The sequence below is a fragment of the Ambystoma mexicanum genome, chromosome 9 (assembly GCF_040938575.1).
Source record: "Ambystoma mexicanum isolate Mex_15411 chromosome 9, UKY_AmexF1_1, whole genome shotgun sequence".
Lineage (NCBI taxonomy): Eukaryota > Metazoa > Chordata > Amphibia > Caudata > Ambystomatidae > Ambystoma > Ambystoma mexicanum.
Genome location: NC_090931.1, coordinates 561,869,122 through 561,888,636, shown reverse-complemented (window position 1 = coordinate 561,888,636; position 19,515 = coordinate 561,869,122). Strand labels below are relative to the sequence as shown.

Sequence of the window (19,515 nt, the reverse complement as noted above, 5' to 3'; positions counted from 1 at the left end):
AGGGCCCATGGCCAATTGTGTTTACCGGGGCGACGCAAGGTGTTTGGTCCATGTGGAGATTTGCACAGCTAACAAATCAGAACCCACATAATCGACAGCACAGACACCAAGCAACCCTAAGAACAGGGGAGCTGTCTCTATTTTTCACCAGAATAATAAGCAGCTAACCACTCAGTTTGTGTTCCCTTCCTCCAACCCTCCTGAAAGGGAGAGAGGAACGGTCATCAATAGCAGACAGCAGCTGCATAAATGCAACACTGCCCACTTGCTTCACGCTCAGAAGAGAACACTTCAACTCTTCCTCGTGGTTAGCGAAGACCAGACACTTTCGAACACATTTCCTCAGTTAAGAACTATAGAAATGATCCCTGAAAGTATAGTCTTAATAGCACAAAGGGCAGCCCAGGCAGGTGGAAGAAGCTGCCACCCATCTCACTTAGGGTGTGAAAGCGTCTATCGTCCCAAAGGCAACAAAAAGCCCCTCCATTTCTGCATAGGAAAACCTTTCCCGCAACACCATAGAAAACATTTCCTATCCATAGCGTTGGCAAAAGATGACAAAAATGCCTGTACTTTGTAAATTTACATATTGAAGACCAGCAGCCAATAAAATTCGTCAGTGTGGATGACAGAGACAAGGGGCTCCCATGGCCCAGCCAAGGCTGGCCTCAGTAAACAGAGTGGCCATATTACGATGGCAATGAGTGTTATTCAATATCTGGGAAGCTTTGCAGTGGAATTCGAGCAAGCATAAGTGGGAGGCAACGTGAACAATGGCGGTGTGACTTTTATGAGAACGTAATGCATGTGATGGAAGGGTATTGCGCGCATTGGCCAGACAAGCATTTGAGTCGGACCTGAAAAGTACCCAGCTGAATAGGCAGATTCAAATCCCCCAAAAGGGCAGTACAGTGTTGTTTTCACAGAAGCACGAGGATTGCGCCAGATGGAAAACAGTGGCAAATCAGAATGGCTTAACCTTTGTGAAATGGAAGTAGGCCAGCATGCAACAGCCGGAACTTGTCGCTTGGGTCCCCCAGGGCAGCGCACAAAAGGGCCCACGGCCAATTGTGTTTACCGGGGCGACACAAGGTGTTTGGTCCATGTGGAGATTTGCACAGCTAACAAATCAGAACCCACATAATCGACAGCACAGACACCAAGCAACCCTAAGAACAGGGGAGCTGTCTCTATTTTTCACCAGAATAATAAGCAGCTAACCACTCAGTTTGTGTTCCCTTCCTCCAACCCTCCTGAAAGGGAGAGAGGAACGGTCATCAATAGCAGACAGCAGCTGCATAAATGCAACACTGTCCACTTGCTTCACGCTCAGAAGAGAACACTTCAACTCTTCCTCGTGGTTAGCGAAGACCAGACACTTTCGAACACATTTCCTCAGTTAAGAACTATAGAAATGATCCCTGAAAGTATAGTCTTAATAGCACAAAGGGCAGCCCAGGCAGGTGGAAGAAGCTGCCACCCATCTCACTTAGGGTGGGAAAGCGTCTATCGTCCCAAAGGCAACAAAAAGCCCCTCCATTTCTGCATAGGAAAACCTTTCCCGCAACACCATAGAAAACATTTCCTATCCATAGCGTTGGCAAAAGATGACAAAAATGCCTGTACTTTGTAAATTTACATATTGAAGACCAGCAGCCAATAAAATTCGTCAGTGTGGATGACAGAGACAAGGGGCTCCCATGGCCCAGCCAAGGCTGGCCTCAGTAAACAGAGTGGCCATATTACGATGGCAATGAGTGTTATTCAATATCTGGGAAGCTTTGCAGTGGAATTCGAGCAAGCATAAGTGGGAGGCAACGTGAACAATGGCGGTGTGACTTTTATGAGAACGTAATGCATGTGATGGAAGGGTATTGCGCGCATTGGCCAGACAAGCATTTGAGTCGGACCTGAAAAGTACCCAGCTGAATAGGCAGATTCAAAGGCAGTACAGTGTTGTTTTCACAGAAGCACGAGGATTGCGCCAGATGAAAAACAGTGGCAAATCAGAATGGCTTAACCTTTGTGAAATGGAAGTAGGCCAGCATGCAACAGCCGGAACTTGTCGCTTGGGTCCCCCAGGGCAGCGCACAAAAGGGCCCACGGCAATTGTGTTTACCGGGGCGACGCAAGGTGTTTGGTCCATGTGGAGATTTGCACAGCTAACAAATCAGAACCCACATAATCGACAGCACAGACACCAAGCAACCCTAAGAACAGGGGAGCTGTCTCTATTTTTCACCAGAATAATAAGCAGCTAACCACTCAGTTTGTGTTCCCTTCCTCCAACCCTCCTGAAAGGGAGAGAGGAACGGTCATCAATAGCAGACAGCAGCTGCATAAATGCAACACTGTCCACTTGCTTCACGCTCAGAAGAGAACAAGAACTATAGAAATGATCCCTGAAAGTATAGTCTTAATAGCACAAAGGGCAGCCCAGGCAGGTGGAAGAAGCTGCCACCCATCTCACTTAGGGTGGGAAAGCGTCTATCGTCCCAAATGCAACAAAAAGCCCCTCCATTTCTGCATAGGAAAACCTTTCCCGCAACACCATAGAAAACATTTCCTATCCATAGCGTTGGCAAAAGATGACAAAAATGCCTGTACTTTGTAAATTTACATATTGAAGACCAGCAGCCAATAAAATTCGTCAGTGTGGATGACAGAGACAAGGGGCTCCCATGGCCCAGCCAAGGCTGGCCTCAGTAAACAGAGTGGCCATATTACGATGGCAATGAGTGTTATTCAATATCTGGGAAGCTTTGCAGTGGAATTCGAGCAAGCATAAGTGGGAGGCAACGTGAACAATGGCGGTGTGACTTTTATGAGAACGTAATGCATGTGATGGAAGGGTATTGCGCGCATTGGCCAGACAAGCATTTGAGTCGGACCTGAAAAGTACCCAGCTGAATAGGCAGATTCAAAGGCAGTACAGTGTTGTTTTCACAGAAGCACGAGGATTGCGCCAGATGGAAAACAGTGGCAAATCAGAATGGCTTAACCTTTGTGAAATGGAAGTAGGCCAGCATGCAACAGCCAGAACTTGTCGCTTGGGTCCCCCAGGGCAGCGCACAAAAGGGCCCATGGCCAATTGTGTTTACCGGGGCGACGCAAGGTGTTTGGTCCATGTGGAGATTTGCACAGCTAACAAATCAGAACCCACATAATCGACAGCACAGACACCAAGCAACCCTAAGAACAGGGGAGCTGTCTCTATTTTTCACCAGAATAATAAGCAGCTAACCACTCAGTTTGTGTTCCCTTCCTCCAACCCTCCTGAAAGGGAGAGAGGAACGGTCATCAATAGCAGACAGCAGCTGCATAAATGCAACACTGTCCACTTGCTTCACGCTCACCGTGGTTAGCGAAGACCAGACACTTTCGAACACATTTCCTCAGTTAAGAACTATAGAAATGATCCCTGAAAGTATAGTCTTAATAGCACAAAGGGCAGCCCAGGCAGGTGGAAGAAGCTGCCACCCATCTCACTTAGGGTGGGAAAGCGTCTATCGTCCCAAAGGCAACAAAAAGCCCCTCCATTTCTGCATAGGAAAACCTTTCCCGCAACACCATAGAAAACATTTCCTATCCATAGCGTTGGCAAAAGATGACAAAAATGCCTGTACTTTGTAAATTTACATATTGAAGACCAGCAGCCAATAAAATTCGTCAGTGTGGATGACAGAGACAAGGGGCTCCCATGGCCCAGCCAAGGCTGGCCTCAGTAAACAGAGTGGCCATATTACGATGGCAATGAGTGTTATTCAATATCTGGGAAGCTTTGCAGTGGAATTCGAGCAAGCATAAGTGGGAGGCAACGTGAACAATGGCGGTGTGACTTTTATGAGAACGTAATGCATGTGATGGAAGGGTATTGCGCGCATTGGCCAGACAAGCATTTGAGTCGGACCTGAAAAGTACCCAGCTGAATAGGCAGATTCAAAGGCAGTACAGTGTTGTTTTCACAGAAGCACGAGGATTGCGCCAGATGGAAAACAGTGGCAAATCAGAATGGCTTAACCTTTGTGAAATGGAAGTAGGCCAGCATGCAACAGCCGGAACTTGTCGCTTGGGTCCCCCAGGGCAGCGCACAAAAGGGCCCATGGCCAATTGTGTTTACCGGGGCGACGCAAGGTGTTTGGTCCATGTGGAGATTTGCACAGCTAACAAATCAGAACCCACATAATCGACAGCACAGACACCAAGCAACCCTAAGAACAGGGGAGCTGTCTCTATTTTTCACCAGAATAATAAGCAGCTAACCACTCAGTTTGTGTTCCCTTCCTCCAACCCTCCTGAAAGGGAGAGAGGAACGGTCATCAATAGCAGACAGCAGCTGCATAAATGCAACACTGCCCACTTGCTTCACGCTCAGAAGAGAACACTTCAACTCTTCCTCGTGGTTAGCGAAGACCAGACACTTTCGAACACATTTCCTCAGTTAAGAACTATAGAAATGATCCCTGAAAGTATAGTCTTAATAGCACAAAGGGCAGCCCAGGCAGGTGGAAGAAGCTGCCACCCATCTCACTTAGGGTGTGAAAGCGTCTATCGTCCCAAAGGCAACAAAAAGCCCCTCCATTTCTGCATAGGAAAACCTTTCCCGCAACACCATAGAAAACATTTCCTATCCATAGCGTTGGCAAAAGATGACAAAAATGCCTGTACTTTGTAAATTTACATATTGAAGACCAGCAGCCAATAAAATTCGTCAGTGTGGATGACAGAGACAAGGGGCTCCCATGGCCCAGCCAAGGCTGGCCTCAGTAAACAGAGTGGCCATATTACGATGGCAATGAGTGTTATTCAATATCTGGGAAGCTTTGCAGTGGAATTCGAGCAAGCATAAGTGGGAGGCAACGTGAACAATGGCGGTGTGACTTTTATGAGAACGTAATGCATGTGATGGAAGGGTATTGCGCGCATTGGCCAGACAAGCATTTGAGTCGGACCTGAAAAGTACCCAGCTGAATAGGCAGATTCAAATCCCCCAAAAGGGCAGTACAGTGTTGTTTTCACAGAAGCACGAGGATTGCGCCAGATGGAAAACAGTGGCAAATCAGAATGGCTTAACCTTTGTGAAATGGAAGTAGGCCAGCATGCAACAGCCGGAACTTGTCGCTTGGGTCCCCCAGGGCAGCGCACAAAAGGGCCCACGGCCAATTGTGTTTACCGGGGCGACACAAGGTGTTTGGTCCATGTGGAGATTTGCACAGCTAACAAATCAGAACCCACATAATCGACAGCACAGACACCAAGCAACCCTAAGAACAGGGGAGCTGTCTCTATTTTTCACCAGAATAATAAGCAGCTAACCACTCAGTTTGTGTTCCCTTCCTCCAACCCTCCTGAAAGGGAGAGAGGAACGGTCATCAATAGCAGACAGCAGCTGCATAAATGCAACACTGTCCACTTGCTTCACGCTCAGAAGAGAACACTTCAACTCTTCCTCGTGGTTAGCGAAGACCAGACACTTTCGAACACATTTCCTCAGTTAAGAACTATAGAAATGATCCCTGAAAGTATAGTCTTAATAGCACAAAGGGCAGCCCAGGCAGGTGGAAGAAGCTGCCACCCATCTCACTTAGGGTGGGAAAGCGTCTATCGTCCCAAAGGCAACAAAAAGCCCCTCCATTTCTGCATAGGAAAACCTTTCCCGCAACACCATAGAAAACATTTCCTATCCATAGCGTTGGCAAAAGATGACAAAAATGCCTGTACTTTGTAAATTTACATATTGAAGACCAGCAGCCAATAAAATTCGTCAGTGTGGATGACAGAGACAAGGGGCTCCCATGGCCCAGCCAAGGCTGGCCTCAGTAAACAGAGTGGCCATATTACGATGGCAATGAGTGTTATTCAATATCTGGGAAGCTTTGCAGTGGAATTCGAGCAAGCATAAGTGGGAGGCAACGTGAACAATGGCGGTGTGACTTTTATGAGAACGTAATGCATGTGATGGAAGGGTATTGCGCGCATTGGCCAGACAAGCATTTGAGTCGGACCTGAAAAGTACCCAGCTGAATAGGCAGATTCAAAGGCAGTACAGTGTTGTTTTCACAGAAGCACGAGGATTGCGCCAGATGAAAAACAGTGGCAAATCAGAATGGCTTAACCTTTGTGAAATGGAAGTAGGCCAGCATGCAACAGCCGGAACTTGTCGCTTGGGTCCCCCAGGGCAGCGCACAAAAGGGCCCACGGCAATTGTGTTTACCGGGGCGACGCAAGGTGTTTGGTCCATGTGGAGATTTGCACAGCTAACAAATCAGAACCCACATAATCGACAGCACAGACACCAAGCAACCCTAAGAACAGGGGAGCTGTCTCTATTTTTCACCAGAATAATAAGCAGCTAACCACTCAGTTTGTGTTCCCTTCCTCCAACCCTCCTGAAAGGGAGAGAGGAACGGTCATCAATAGCAGACAGCAGCTGCATAAATGCAACACTGTCCACTTGCTTCACGCTCAGAAGAGAACAAGAACTATAGAAATGATCCCTGAAAGTATAGTCTTAATAGCACAAAGGGCAGCCCAGGCAGGTGGAAGAAGCTGCCACCCATCTCACTTAGGGTGGGAAAGCGTCTATCGTCCCAAATGCAACAAAAAGCCCCTCCATTTCTGCATAGGAAAACCTTTCCCGCAACACCATAGAAAACATTTCCTATCCATAGCGTTGGCAAAAGATGACAAAAATGCCTGTACTTTGTAAATTTACATATTGAAGACCAGCAGCCAATAAAATTCGTCAGTGTGGATGACAGAGACAAGGGGCTCCCATGGCCCAGCCAAGGCTGGCCTCAGTAAACAGAGTGGCCATATTACGATGGCAATGAGTGTTATTCAATATCTGGGAAGCTTTGCAGTGGAATTCGAGCAAGCATAAGTGGGAGGCAACGTGAACAATGGCGGTGTGACTTTTATGAGAACGTAATGCATGTGATGGAAGGGTATTGCGCGCATTGGCCAGACAAGCATTTGAGTCGGACCTGAAAAGTACCCAGCTGAATAGGCAGATTCAAAGGCAGTACAGTGTTGTTTTCACAGAAGCACGAGGATTGCGCCAGATGGAAAACAGTGGCAAATCAGAATGGCTTAACCTTTGTGAAATGGAAGTAGGCCAGCATGCAACAGCCAGAACTTGTCGCTTGGGTCCCCCAGGGCAGCGCACAAAAGGGCCCATGGCCAATTGTGTTTACCGGGGCGACGCAAGGTGTTTGGTCCATGTGGAGATTTGCACAGCTAACAAATCAGAACCCACATAATCGACAGCACAGACACCAAGCAACCCTAAGAACAGGGGAGCTGTCTCTATTTTTCACCAGAATAATAAGCAGCTAACCACTCAGTTTGTGTTCCCTTCCTCCAACCCTCCTGAAAGGGAGAGAGGAACGGTCATCAATAGCAGACAGCAGCTGCATAAATGCAACACTGTCCACTTGCTTCACGCTCACCGTGGTTAGCGAAGACCAGACACTTTCGAACACATTTCCTCAGTTAAGAACTATAGAAATGATCCCTGAAAGTATAGTCTTAATAGCACAAAGGGCAGCCCAGGCAGGTGGAAGAAGCTGCCACCCATCTCACTTAGGGTGGGAAAGCGTCTATCGTCCCAAAGGCAACAAAAAGCCCCTCCATTTCTGCATAGGAAAACCTTTCCCGCAACACCATAGAAAACATTTCCTATCCATAGCGTTGGCAAAAGATGACAAAAATGCCTGTACTTTGTAAATTTACATATTGAAGACCAGCAGCCAATAAAATTCGTCAGTGTGGATGACAGAGACAAGGGGCTCCCATGGCCCAGCCAAGGCTGGCCTCAGTAAACAGAGTGGCCATATTACGATGGCAATGAGTGTTATTCAATATCTGGGAAGCTTTGCAGTGGAATTCGAGCAAGCATAAGTGGGAGGCAACGTGAACAATGGCGGTGTGACTTTTATGAGAACGTAATGCATGTGATGGAAGGGTATTGCGCGCATTGGCCAGACAAGCATTTGAGTCGGACCTGAAAAGTACCCAGCTGAATAGGCAGATTCAAAGGCAGTACAGTGTTGTTTTCACAGAAGCACGAGGATTGCGCCAGATGAAAAACAGTGGCAAATCAGAATGGCTTAACCTTTGTGAAATGGAAGTAGGCCAGCATGCAACAGCCGGAACTTGTCGCTTGGGTCCCCCAGGGCAGCGCACAAAAGGGCCCACGGCAATTGTGTTTACCGGGGCGACGCAAGGTGTTTGGTCCATGTGGAGATTTGCACAGCTAACAAATCAGAACCCACATAATCGACAGCACAGACACCAAGCAACCCTAAGAACAGGGGAGCTGTCTCTATTTTTCACCAGAATAATAAGCAGCTAACCACTCAGTTTGTGTTCCCTTCCTCCAACCCTCCTGAAAGGGAGAGAGGAACGGTCATCAATAGCAGACAGCAGCTGCATAAATGCAACACTGTCCACTTGCTTCACGCTCAGAAGAGAACACTTCAACTCTTCCTCGTGGTTAGCGAAGACCAGACACTTTCGAACACATTTCCTCAGTTAAGAACTATAGAAATGATCCCTGAAAGTATAGTCTTAATAGCACAAAGGGCAGCCCAGGCAGGTGGAAGAAGCTGCCACCCATCTCACTTAGGGTGGGAAAGCGTCTATCGTCCCAAATGCAACAAAAAGCCCCTCCATTTCTGCATAGGAAAACCTTTCCCGCAACACCATAGAAAACATTTCCTATCCATAGCGTTGGCAAAAGATGACAAAAATGCCTGTACTTTGTAAATTTACATATTGAAGACCAGCAGCCAATAAAATTCGTCAGTGTGGATGACAGAGACAAGGGGCTCCCATGGCCCAGCCAAGGCTGGCCTCAGTAAACAGAGTGGCCATATTACGATGGCAATGAGTGTTATTCAATATCTGGGAAGCTTTGCAGTGGAATTCGAGCAAGCATAAGTGGGAGGCAACGTGAACAATGGCGGTGTGACTTTTATGAGAACGTAATGCATGTGATGGAAGGGTATTGCGCGCATTGGCCAGACAAGCATTTGAGTCGGACCTGAAAAGTACCCAGCTGAATAGGCAGATTCAAATCCCCCAAAGGGGCAGTACAGTGTTGTTTTCACAGAAGCACGAGGATTGCGCCAGATGGAAAACAGTGGCAAATCAGAATGGCTTAACCTTTGTGAAATGGAAGTAGGCCAGCATGCAACAGCCGGAACTTGTCGCTTGGGTCCCCCAGGGCAGCGCACAAAAGGGCCCACGGCCAATTGTGTTTACCGGGGCGACGCAAGGTGTTTGGTCCATGTGGAGATTTGCACAGCTAACAAATCAGAACCCACATAATCGACAGCACAGACACCAAGCAACCCTAAGAACAGGGGAGCTGTCTCTATTTTTCACCAGAATAATAAGCAGCTAACCACTCAGTTTGTGTTCCCTTCCTCCAACCCTCCTGAAAGGGAGAGAGGAACGGTCATCAATAGCAGACAGCAGCTGCATAAATGCAACACTGTTCACTTGCTTCACGCTCAGAAGAGAACACTTCAACTCTTCCTCGTGGTTAGCGAAGACCAGACACTTTCGAACACATTTCCTCAGTTAAGAACTATAGAAATGATCCCTGAAAGTATAGTCTTAATAGCACAAAGGGCAGCCCAGGCAGGTGGAAGAAGCTGCCACCCATCTCACTTAGGGTGGGAAAGCGTCTATCGTCCCAAAGGCAACAAAAAGCCCCTCCATTTCTGCATAGGAAAACCTTTCCCGCAACACCATAGAAAACATTTCCTATCCATAGCGTTGGCAAAAGATGACAAAAATGCCTGTACTTTGTAAATTTACATATTGAAGACCAGCAGCCAATAAAATTCGTCAGTGTGGATGACAGAGACAAGGGGCTCCCATGGCCCAGCCAAGGCTGGCCTCAGTAAACAGAGTGGCCATATTACGATGGCAATGAGTGTTATTCAATATCTGGGAAGCTTTGCAGTGGAATTCGAGCAAGCATAAGTGGGAGGCAACGTGAACAAGGGCGGTGTGACTTTTATGAGAACGTAATGCATGTGATGGAAGGGTATTGCGCGCATTGGCCAGACAAGCATTTGAGTCGGACCTGAAAAGTACCCAGCTGAATAGGCAGATTCAAAGGCAGTACAGTGTTGTTTTCACAGAAGCACGAGGATTGCGCCAGTTGAAAAACAGTGGCAAATCAGAATGGCTTAACCTTTGTGAAATGGAAGTAGGCCAGCATGCAACAGCCGGAACTTGTCGCTTGGGTCCCCCAGGGCAGCGCACAAAAGGGCCCACGGCAATTGTGTTTACCGGGGCGACGCAAGGTGTTTGGTCCATGTGGAGATTTGCACAGCTAACAAATCAGAACCCACATAATCGACAGCACAGACACCAAGCAACCCTAAGAACAGGGGAGCTGTCTCTATTTTTCACCAGAATAATAAGCAGCTAACCACTCAGTTTGTGTTCCCTTCCTCCAACCCTCCTGAAAGGGAGAGAGGAACGGTCATCAATAGCAGACAGCAGCTGCATAAATGCAACACTGTTCACTTGCTTCACGCTCAGAAGAGAACACTTCAACTCTTCCTCGTGGTTAGCGAAGACCAGACACTTTCGAACACATTTCCTCAGTTAAGAACTATAGAAATGATCCCTGAAAGTATAGTCTTAATAGCACAAAGGGCAGCCCAGGCAGGTGGAAGAAGCTGCCACCCATATCACTTAGGGTGGGAAAGCGTCTATCGTCCCAAAGGCAACAAAAAGCCCCTCCATTTCTGCATAGGAAAACCTTTCCCGCAACACCATAGAAAACATTTCCTATCCATAGCGTTGGCAAAAGATGACAAAAATGCCTGTACTTTGTAAATTTACATATTGAAGACCAGCAGCCAATAAAATACGTCAGTGTGGATGACAGAGACAAGGGGCTCCCATGGCCCAGCCAAGGCTGGCCTCAGTAAACAGAGTGGCCATATTACGATGGCAATGAGTGTTATTCAATATCTGGGAAGCTTTGCAGTGGAATTCGAGCAAGCATAAGTGGGAGGCAACGTGAACAATGGCGGTGTGACTTTTATGAGAACGTAATGCATGTGATGGAAGGGTATTGCGCGCATTGGCCAGACAAGCATTTGAGTCGGACCTGAAAAGTACCCAGCTGAATAGGCAGATTCAAATCCCCCAAAAGGGCAGTACAGTGTTGTTTTCACAGAAGCACGAGGATTGCGCCAGATGGAAAACAGTGGCAAATCAGAATGGCTTAACCTTTGTGAAATGGAAGTAGGCCAGCATGCAACAGCCGGAACTTGTCGCTTGGGTCCCCCAGGGCAGCGCACAAAAGGGCCCACGGCAATTGTGTTTACCGGGGCGACGCAAGGTGTTTGGTCCATGTGGAGATTTGCACAGCTAACAAATCAGAACCCACATAATCGACAGCACAGACACCAAGCAACCCTAAGAACAGGGGAGCTGTCTCTATTTTTCACCAGAATAATAAGCAGCTAACCACTCAGTTTGTGTTCCCTTCCTCCAACCCTCCTGAAAGGGAGAGAGGAACGGTCATCAATAGCAGACAGCAGCTGCATAAATGCAACACTGTCCACTTGCTTCACGCTCAGAAGAGAACACTTCAACTCTTCCTCGTGGTTAGCGAAGACCAGACACTTTCGAACACATTTCCTCAGTTAAGAACTATAGAAATGATCCCTGAAAGTATAGTCTTAATAGCTCAAAGGGCAGCCCAGGCAGGTGGAAGAAGCTGCCACCCATCTCACTTAGGGTGGGAAAGCGTCTATCGTCCCAAAGGCAACAAAAAGCCCCTCCATTTCTGCATAGGAAAACCTTTCCCGTAACACCATAGAAAACATTTCCTATCCATAGCGTTGGCAAAAGATGACAAAAATGCCTGTACTTTGTAAATTTACATATTGAAGACCAGCAGCCAATAAAATTCGTCAGTGTGGATGACAGAGACAAGGGGCTCCCATGGCCCAGCCAAGGCTGGCCTCAGTAAACAGAGTGGCCATATTACGATGGCAATGAGTGTTATTCAATATCTGGGAAGCTTTGCAGTGGAATTCGAGCAAGCATAAGTGGGAGGCAACGTGAACAATGGCGGTGTGACTTTTATGAGAACGTAATGCATGTGATGGAAGGGTATTGCGCGCATTGGCCAGACAAGCATTTGAGTCGGACCTGAAAAGTACCCAGCTGAATAGGCAGATTCAAATCCCCCAAAGGGGCAGTACAGTGTTGTTTTCACAGAAGCACGAGGATTGCGCCAGATGGAAAACAGTGGCAAATCAGAATGGCTTAACCTTTGTGAAATGGAAGTAGGCCAGCATGCAACAGCCGGAACTTGTCGCTTGGGTCCCCCAGGGCAGCGCACAAAAGGGCCCACGGCCAATTGTGTTTACCGGGGCGACGCAAGGTGTTTGGTCCATGTGGAGATTTGCACAGCTAACAAATCAGAACCCACATAATCGACAGCACAGACACCAAGCAACCCTAAGAACAGGGGAGCTGTCTCTATTTTTCACCAGAATAATAAGCAGCTAACCACTCAGTTTGTGTTCCCTTCCTCCAACCCTCCTGAAAGGGAGAGAGGAACGGTCATCAATAGCAGACAGCAGCTGCATAAATGCAACACTGTCCACTTGCTTCACGCTCAGAAGAGAACACTTCAACTCTTCCTCGTGGTTAGCGAAGACCAGACACTTTCGAACACATTTCCTCAGTTAAGAACTATAGAAATGATCCCTGAAAGTATAGTCTTAATAGCACAAAGGGCAGCCCAGGCAGGTGGAAGAAGCTGCCACCCATCTCACTTAGGGTGGGAAAGCGTCTATCGTCCCAAAGGCAACAAAAAGCCCCTCCATTTCTGCATAGGAAAACCTTTCCCGCAACACCATAGAAAACATTTCCTATCCATAGCGTTGGCAAAAGATGACAAAAATGCCTGTACTTTGTAAATTTACATATTGAAGACCAGCAGCCAATAAAATTCGTCAGTGTGGATGACAGAGACAAGGGGCTCCCATGGCCCAGCCAAGGCTGGCCTCAGTAAACAGAGTGGCCATATTACGATGGAAATGAGTGTTATTCAATATCTGGGAAGCTTTGCAGTGGAATTCGAGCAAGCATAAGTGGGAGGCAACGTGAACAAGGGCGGTGTGACTTTTAAGAGAACGTAATGCATGTGATGGAAGGGTATTGCGCGCATTGGCCAGACAAGCATTTGAGTCGGACCTGAAAAGTACCCAGCTGAATAGGCAGATTCAAAGGCAGTACAGTGTTGTTTTCACAGAAGCACGAGGATTGCGCCAGTTGAAAAACAGTGGCAAATCAGAATGGCTTAACCTTTGTGAAATGGAAGTAGGCCAGCATGCAACAGCCGGAACTTGTCGCTTGGGTCCCCCAGGGCAGCGCACAAAAGGGCCCACGGCAATTGTGTTTACCGGGGCGACGCAAGGTGTTTGGTCCATGTGGAGATTTGCACAGCTAACAAATCAGAACCCACATAATCGACAGCACAGACACCAAGCAACCCTAAGAACAGGGGAGCTGTCTCTATTTTTCACCAGAATAATAAGCAGCTAACCACTCAGTTTGTGTTCCCTTCCTCCAACCCTCCTGAAAGGGAGAGAGGAACGGTCATCAATAGCAGACAGCAGCTGCATAAATGCAACACTGTTCACTTGCTTCACCCTCAGAAGAGAACACTTCAACTCTTCCTCGTGGTTAGCGAAGACCAGACACTTTCGAACACATTTCCTCAGTTAAGAACTATAGAAATGATCCCTGAAAGTATAGTCTTAATAGCACAAAGGGCAGCCCAGGCAGGTGGAAGAAGCTGCCACCCATCTCACTTAGGGTGGGAAAGCGTCTATCGTCCCAAAGGCAACAAAAAGCCCCTCCATTTCTGCATAGGAAAACCTTTCCCGCAACACCATAGAAAACATTTCCTATCCATAGCGTTGGCAAAAGATGACAAAAATGCCTGTACTTTGTAAATTTACATATTGAAGACCAGCAGCCAATAAAATACGTCAGTGTGGATGACAGAGACAAGGGGCTCCCATGGCCCAGCCAAGGCTGGCCTCAGTAAACAGAGTGGCCATATTACGATGGCAATGAGTGTTATTCAATATCTGGGAAGCTTTGCAGTGGAATTCGAGCAAGCATAAGTGGGAGGCAACGTGAACAATGGCGGTGTGACTTTTATGAGAACGTAATGCATGTGATGGAAGGGTATTGCGCGCATTGGCCAGACAAGCATTTGAGTCGGACCTGAAAAGTACCCAGCTGAATAGGCAGATTCAAATCCCCCAAAAGGGCAGTACAGTGTTGTTTTCACAGAAGCACGAGGATTGCGCCAGATGGAAAACAGTGGCAAATCAGAATGGCTTAACCTTTGTGAAATGGAAGTAGGCCAGCATGCAACAGCCGGAACTTGTCGCTTGGGTCCCCCAGGGCAGCGCACAAAAGGGCCCACGGCAATTGTGTTTACCGGGGCGACGCAAGGTGTTTGGTCCATGTGGAGATTTGCACAGCTAACAAATCAGAACCCACATAATCGACAGCACAGACACCAAGCAACCCTAAGAACAGGGGAGCTGTCTCTATTTTTCACCAGAATAATAAGCAGCTAACCACTCAGTTTGTGTTCCCTTCCTCCAACCCTCCTGAAAGGGAGAGAGGAACGGTCATCAATAGCAGACAGCAGCTGCATAAATGCAACACTGTCCACTTGCTTCACGCTCAGAAGAGAACACTTCAACTCTTCCTCGTGGTTAGCGAAGACCAGACACTTTCGAACACATTTCCTCAGTTAAGAACTATAGAAATGATCCCTGAAAGTATAGTCTTAATAGCACAAAGGGCAGCCCAGGCAGGTGGAAGAAGCTGCCACCCATCTCACTTAGGGTGGGAAAGCGTCTATCGTCCCAAAGGCAACAAAAAGCCCCTCCATTTCTGCATAGGAAAACCTTTCCCGTAACACCATAGAAAACATTTCCTATCCATAGCGTTGGCAAAAGATAACAAAAATGCCTGTACTTTGTAAATTTACATATTGAAGACCAGCAGCCAATAAAATTCGTCAGTGTGGATGACAGAGACAAGGGGCTCCCATGGCCCAGCCAAGGCTGGCCTCAGTAAACAGAGTGGCCATATTACGATGGCAATGAGTGTTATTCAATATCTGGGAAGCTTTGCAGTGGAATTCGAGCAAGCATAAGTGGGAGGCAACGTGAACAATGGCGGTGTGACTTTTATGAGAACGTAATGCATGTGATGGAAGGGTATTGCGCGCATTGGCCAGACAAGCATTTGAGTCGGACCTGAAAAGTACCCAGCTGAATAGGCAGATTCAAATCCCCCAAAGGGGCAGTACAGTGTTGTTTTCACAGAAGCACGAGGATTGCGCCAGATGGAAAACAGTGGCAAATCAGAATGGCTTAACCTTTGTGAAATGGAAGTAGGCCAGCATGCAACAGCCGGAACTTGTCGCTTGGGTCCCCCAGGGCAGCGCACAAAAGGGCCCACGGCCAATTGTGTTTACCGGGGCGACGCAAGGTGTTTGGTCCATGTGGAGATTTGCACAGCTAACAAATCAGAACCCACATAATCGACAGCACAGACACCAAGCAACCCTAAGAACAGGGGAGCTGTCTCTATTTTTCACCAGAATAATAAGCAGCTAACCACTCAGTTTGTGTTCCCTTCCTCCAACCCTCCTGAAAGGGAGAGAGGAACGGTCATCAATAGCAGACAGCAGCTGCATAAATGCAACACTGTCCACTTGCTTCACGCTCAGAAGAGAACACTTCAACTCTTCCTCGTGGTTAGCGAAGACCAGACACTTTCGAACACATTTCCTCAGTTAAGAACTATAGAAATGATCCCTGAAAGTATAGTCTTAATAGCACAAAGGGCAGCCCAGGCAGGTGGAAGAAGCTGCCACCCATCTCACTTAGGGTGGGAAAGCGTCTATCGTCCCAAAGGCAACAAAAAGCCCCTCCATTTCTGCATAGGAAAACCTTTCCCGCAACACCATAGAAAACATTTCCTATCCATAGCGTTGGCAAAAGATGACAAAAATGCCTGTACTTTGTAAATTTACATATTGAAGACCAGCAGCCAATAAAATTCGTCAGTGTGGATGACAGAGACAAGGGGCTCCCATGGCCCAGCCAAGGCTGGCCTCAGTAAACAGAGTGGCCATATTACGATGGCAATGAGTGTTATTCAATATCTGGGAAGCTTTGCAGTGGAATTCGAGCAAGCATAAGTGGGAGGCAACGTGAACAAGGGCGGTGTGACTTTTATGAGAACGTAATGCATGTGATGGAAGGGTATTGCGCGCATTGGCCAGACAAGCATTTGAGTCGGACCTGAAAAGTACCCAGCTGAATAGGCAGATTCAAATCCCCCAAAGGGGCAGTACAGTGTTGTTTTCACAGAAGCACGAGGATTGCGCCAGATGGAAAACAGTGGCAAATCAGAATGGCTTAACCTTTGTGAAATGGAAGTAGGCCAGCATGCAACAGCCGGAACTTGTCGCTTGGGTCCCCCAGGGCAGCGCACAAAAGGGCCCACGGCCAATTGTGTTTACCGGGGCGACGCAAGGTGTTTGGTCCATGTGGAGATTTGCACAGCTAACAAATCAGAACCCACATAATCGACAGCACAGACACCAAGCAACCCTAAGAACAGGGGAGCTGTCTCTATTTTTCACCAGAATAATAAGCAGCTAACCACTCAGTTTGTGTTCCCTTCCTCCAACCCTCCTGAAAGGGAGAGAGGAACGGTCATCAATAGCAGACAGCAGCTGCATAAATGCAACACTGTTCACTTGCTTCACGCTCAGAAGAGAACACTTCAACTCTTCCTCGTGGTTAGCGAAGACCAGACACTTTCGAACACATTTCCTCAGTTAAGAACTATAGAAATGATCCCTGAAAGTATAGTCTTAATAGCACAAAGGGCAGCCCAGGCAGGTGGAAGAAGCTGCCACCCATCTCACTTAGGGTGGGAAAGCGTCTATCGTCCCAAAGGCAACAAAAAGCCCCTCCATTTCTGCATAGGAAAACCTTTCCCGCAACACCATAGAAAACATTTCCTATCCATAGCGTTGGCAAAAGATGACAAAAATGCCTGTACTTTGTAAATTTACATATTGAAGACCAGCAGCCAATAAAATTCGTCAGTGTGGATGACAGAGACAAGGGGCTCCCATGGCCCAGCCAAGGCTGGCCTCAGTAAACAGAGTGGCCATATTACGATGGCAATGAGTGTTATTCAATATCTGGGAAGCTTTGCAGTGGAATTCGAGCAAGCATAAGTGGGAGGCAACGTGAACAAGGGCGGTGTGACTTTTATGAGAACGTAATGCATGTGATGGAAGGGTATTGCGCGCATTGGCCAGACAAGCATTTGAGTCGGACCTGAAAAGTACCCAGCTGAATAGGCAGATTCAAAGGCAGTACAGTGTTGTTTTCACAGAAGCACGAGGATTGCGCCAGTTGAAAAACAGTGGCAAATCAGAATGGCTTAACCTTTGTGAAATGGAAGTAGGCCAGCATGCAACAGCCGGAACTTGTCGCTTGGGTCCCCCAGGGCAGCGCACAAAAGGGCCCACGGCAATTGTGTTTACCGGGGCGACGCAAGGTGTTTGGTCCATGTGGAGATTTGCACAGCTAACAAATCAGAACCCACATAATCGACAGCACAGACACCAAGCAACCCTAAGAACAGGGGAGCTGTCTCTATTTTTCACCAGAATAATAAGCAGCTAACCACTCAGTTTGTGTTCCCTTCCTCCAACCCTCCTGAAAGGGAGAGAGGAACGGTCATCAATAGCAGACAGCAGCTGCATAAATGCAACACTGTTCACTTGCTTCACGCTCAGAAGAGAACACTTCAACTCTTCCTCGTGGTTAGCGAAGACCAGACACTTTCGAACACATTTCCTCAGTTAAGAACTATAGAAATGATCCCTGAAAGTATAGTCTTAATAGCACAAAGGGCAGCCCAGGCAGGTGGAAGAAGCTGCCACCCATCTCACTTAGGGTGGGAAAGCGTCTATCGTCCCAAAGGCAACAAAAAGCCCCTCCATTTCTGCATAGGAAAACCTTTCCCGCAACACCATAGAAAACATTTCCTATCCATAGCGTTGGCAAAAGATGACAAAAATGCCTGTACTTTGTAAATTTACATATTGAAGACCAGCAGCCAATAAAATACGTCAGTGTGGATGACAGAGACAAGGGGCTCCCATGGCCCAGCCAAGGCTGGCCTCAGTAAACAGAGTGGCCATATTACGATGGCAATGAGTGTTATTCAATATCTGGGAAGCTTTGCAGTGGAATTCGAGCAAGCATAAGTGGGAGGCAACGTGAACAATGGCGGTGTGACTTTTATGAGAACGTAATGCATGTGATGGAAGGGTATTGCGCGCATTGGCCAGACAAGCATTTGAGTCGGACCTGAAAAGTACCCAGCTGAATAGGCAGATTCAAATCCCCCAAAAGGGCAGTACAGTGTTGTTTTCACAGAAGCACGAGGATTGCGCCAGATGGAAAACAGTGGCAAATCAGAATGGCTTAACCTTTGTGAAATGGAAGTAGGCCAGCATGCAACAGCCGGAACTTGTCGCTTGGGTCCCCCAGGGCAGCGCACAAAAGGGCCCACGGCAATTGTGTTTACCGGGGCGACGCAAGGTGTTTGGTCCATGTGGAGATTTGCACAGCTAACAAATCAGAACCCACATAATCGACAGCACAGACACCAAGCAACCCTAAGAACAGGGGAGCTGTCTCTATTTTTCACCAGAATAATAAGCAGCTAACCACTCAGTTTGTGTTCCCTTCCTCCAACCCTCCTGAAAGGGAGAGAGGAACGGTCATCAATAGCAGACAGCAGCTGCATAAATGCAACACTGTCCACTTGCTTCACGCTCAGAAGAGAACACTTCAACTCTTCCTCGTGGTTAGCGAAGACCAGACACTTTCGAACACATTTCCTCAGTTAAGAACTATAGAAATGATCCCTGAAAGTATAGTCTTAATAGCTCAAAGGGCAGCCCAGGCAGGTGGAAGAAGCTGCCACCCATCTCACTTAGGGTGGGAAAGCGTCTATCGTCCCAAAGGCAACAAAAAGCCCCTCCATTTCTGCATAGGAAAACCTTTCCCGTAACACCATAGAAAACATTTCCTATCCATAGCGTTGGCAAAAGATGACAAAAATGCCTGTACTTTGTAAATTTACATATTGAAGACCAGCAGCCAATAAAATTCGTCAGTGTGGATGACAGAGACAAGGGGCTCCCATGGCCCAGCCAAGGCTGGCCTCAGTAAACAGAGTGGCCATATTACGATGGCAATGAGTGTTATTCAATATCTGGGAAGCTTTGCAGTGGAATTCGAGCAAGCATAAGTGGGAGGCAACGTGAACAATGGCGGTGTGACTTTTATGAGAACGTAATGCATGTGATGGAAGGGTATTGCGCGCATTGGC

The 19,515-nt window shown here is 47.5% G+C and overlaps 15 non-coding genes and 4 pseudogenes across 15 annotated transcripts; all 19 read right to left on the bottom strand.

Moving 5' to 3' along the window:
- Window positions 1-166: 166 nt before the first annotated feature.
- On the bottom strand, window positions 167-384 carry LOC138490233 (small nucleolar RNA U3). Its single transcript, XR_011275282.1, has one exon. It is a non-coding gene; the product is annotated as a small nucleolar RNA U3 (small nucleolar RNA).
- Window positions 385-1,219: 835 nt separating this feature from the next.
- Window positions 1,220-1,437, bottom strand: LOC138489940 (small nucleolar RNA U3). The gene has a single exon (XR_011275028.1). It is a non-coding gene; the product is annotated as a small nucleolar RNA U3 (small nucleolar RNA).
- Window positions 1,438-2,265: 828 nt separating this feature from the next.
- Window positions 2,266-2,418, bottom strand: LOC138490535 (small nucleolar RNA U3; annotated as a pseudogene).
- An 824-nt stretch (window positions 2,419-3,242) lies between these two features.
- On the bottom strand, window positions 3,243-3,437 carry LOC138490497 (small nucleolar RNA U3; annotated as a pseudogene).
- An 824-nt stretch (window positions 3,438-4,261) lies between these two features.
- LOC138490232 (small nucleolar RNA U3) lies at window positions 4,262-4,479 on the bottom strand. Its single transcript, XR_011275281.1, has one exon. It is a non-coding gene; the product is annotated as a small nucleolar RNA U3 (small nucleolar RNA).
- An 835-nt stretch (window positions 4,480-5,314) lies between these two features.
- On the bottom strand, window positions 5,315-5,532 carry LOC138489939 (small nucleolar RNA U3). The gene has a single exon (XR_011275027.1). It is a non-coding gene; the product is annotated as a small nucleolar RNA U3 (small nucleolar RNA).
- Window positions 5,533-6,360: 828 nt separating this feature from the next.
- Window positions 6,361-6,513, bottom strand: LOC138490534 (small nucleolar RNA U3; annotated as a pseudogene).
- Window positions 6,514-7,337: 824 nt separating this feature from the next.
- LOC138490496 (small nucleolar RNA U3) lies at window positions 7,338-7,532 on the bottom strand (annotated as a pseudogene).
- An 823-nt stretch (window positions 7,533-8,355) lies between these two features.
- Window positions 8,356-8,573, bottom strand: LOC138489937 (small nucleolar RNA U3). Its single transcript, XR_011275025.1, has one exon. It is a non-coding gene; the product is annotated as a small nucleolar RNA U3 (small nucleolar RNA).
- Window positions 8,574-9,408: 835 nt separating this feature from the next.
- Window positions 9,409-9,626, bottom strand: LOC138490750 (small nucleolar RNA U3). The gene has a single exon (XR_011275654.1). It is a non-coding gene; the product is annotated as a small nucleolar RNA U3 (small nucleolar RNA).
- Window positions 9,627-10,449: 823 nt separating this feature from the next.
- On the bottom strand, window positions 10,450-10,667 carry LOC138490743 (small nucleolar RNA U3). Its single transcript, XR_011275653.1, has one exon. It is a non-coding gene; the product is annotated as a small nucleolar RNA U3 (small nucleolar RNA).
- Window positions 10,668-11,501: 834 nt separating this feature from the next.
- LOC138489936 (small nucleolar RNA U3) lies at window positions 11,502-11,719 on the bottom strand. Its single transcript, XR_011275024.1, has one exon. It is a non-coding gene; the product is annotated as a small nucleolar RNA U3 (small nucleolar RNA).
- An 835-nt stretch (window positions 11,720-12,554) lies between these two features.
- LOC138489935 (small nucleolar RNA U3) lies at window positions 12,555-12,772 on the bottom strand. The gene has a single exon (XR_011275023.1). It is a non-coding gene; the product is annotated as a small nucleolar RNA U3 (small nucleolar RNA).
- Window positions 12,773-13,595: 823 nt separating this feature from the next.
- Window positions 13,596-13,813, bottom strand: LOC138490425 (small nucleolar RNA U3). Its single transcript, XR_011275455.1, has one exon. It is a non-coding gene; the product is annotated as a small nucleolar RNA U3 (small nucleolar RNA).
- An 834-nt stretch (window positions 13,814-14,647) lies between these two features.
- LOC138489934 (small nucleolar RNA U3) lies at window positions 14,648-14,865 on the bottom strand. The gene has a single exon (XR_011275022.1). It is a non-coding gene; the product is annotated as a small nucleolar RNA U3 (small nucleolar RNA).
- Window positions 14,866-15,700: 835 nt separating this feature from the next.
- On the bottom strand, window positions 15,701-15,918 carry LOC138489933 (small nucleolar RNA U3). The gene has a single exon (XR_011275021.1). It is a non-coding gene; the product is annotated as a small nucleolar RNA U3 (small nucleolar RNA).
- An 835-nt stretch (window positions 15,919-16,753) lies between these two features.
- Window positions 16,754-16,971, bottom strand: LOC138490734 (small nucleolar RNA U3). Its single transcript, XR_011275648.1, has one exon. It is a non-coding gene; the product is annotated as a small nucleolar RNA U3 (small nucleolar RNA).
- An 823-nt stretch (window positions 16,972-17,794) lies between these two features.
- Window positions 17,795-18,012, bottom strand: LOC138490733 (small nucleolar RNA U3). Its single transcript, XR_011275647.1, has one exon. It is a non-coding gene; the product is annotated as a small nucleolar RNA U3 (small nucleolar RNA).
- Window positions 18,013-18,846: 834 nt separating this feature from the next.
- Window positions 18,847-19,064, bottom strand: LOC138489931 (small nucleolar RNA U3). The gene has a single exon (XR_011275020.1). It is a non-coding gene; the product is annotated as a small nucleolar RNA U3 (small nucleolar RNA).
- Window positions 19,065-19,515: the final 451 nt, after the last annotated feature.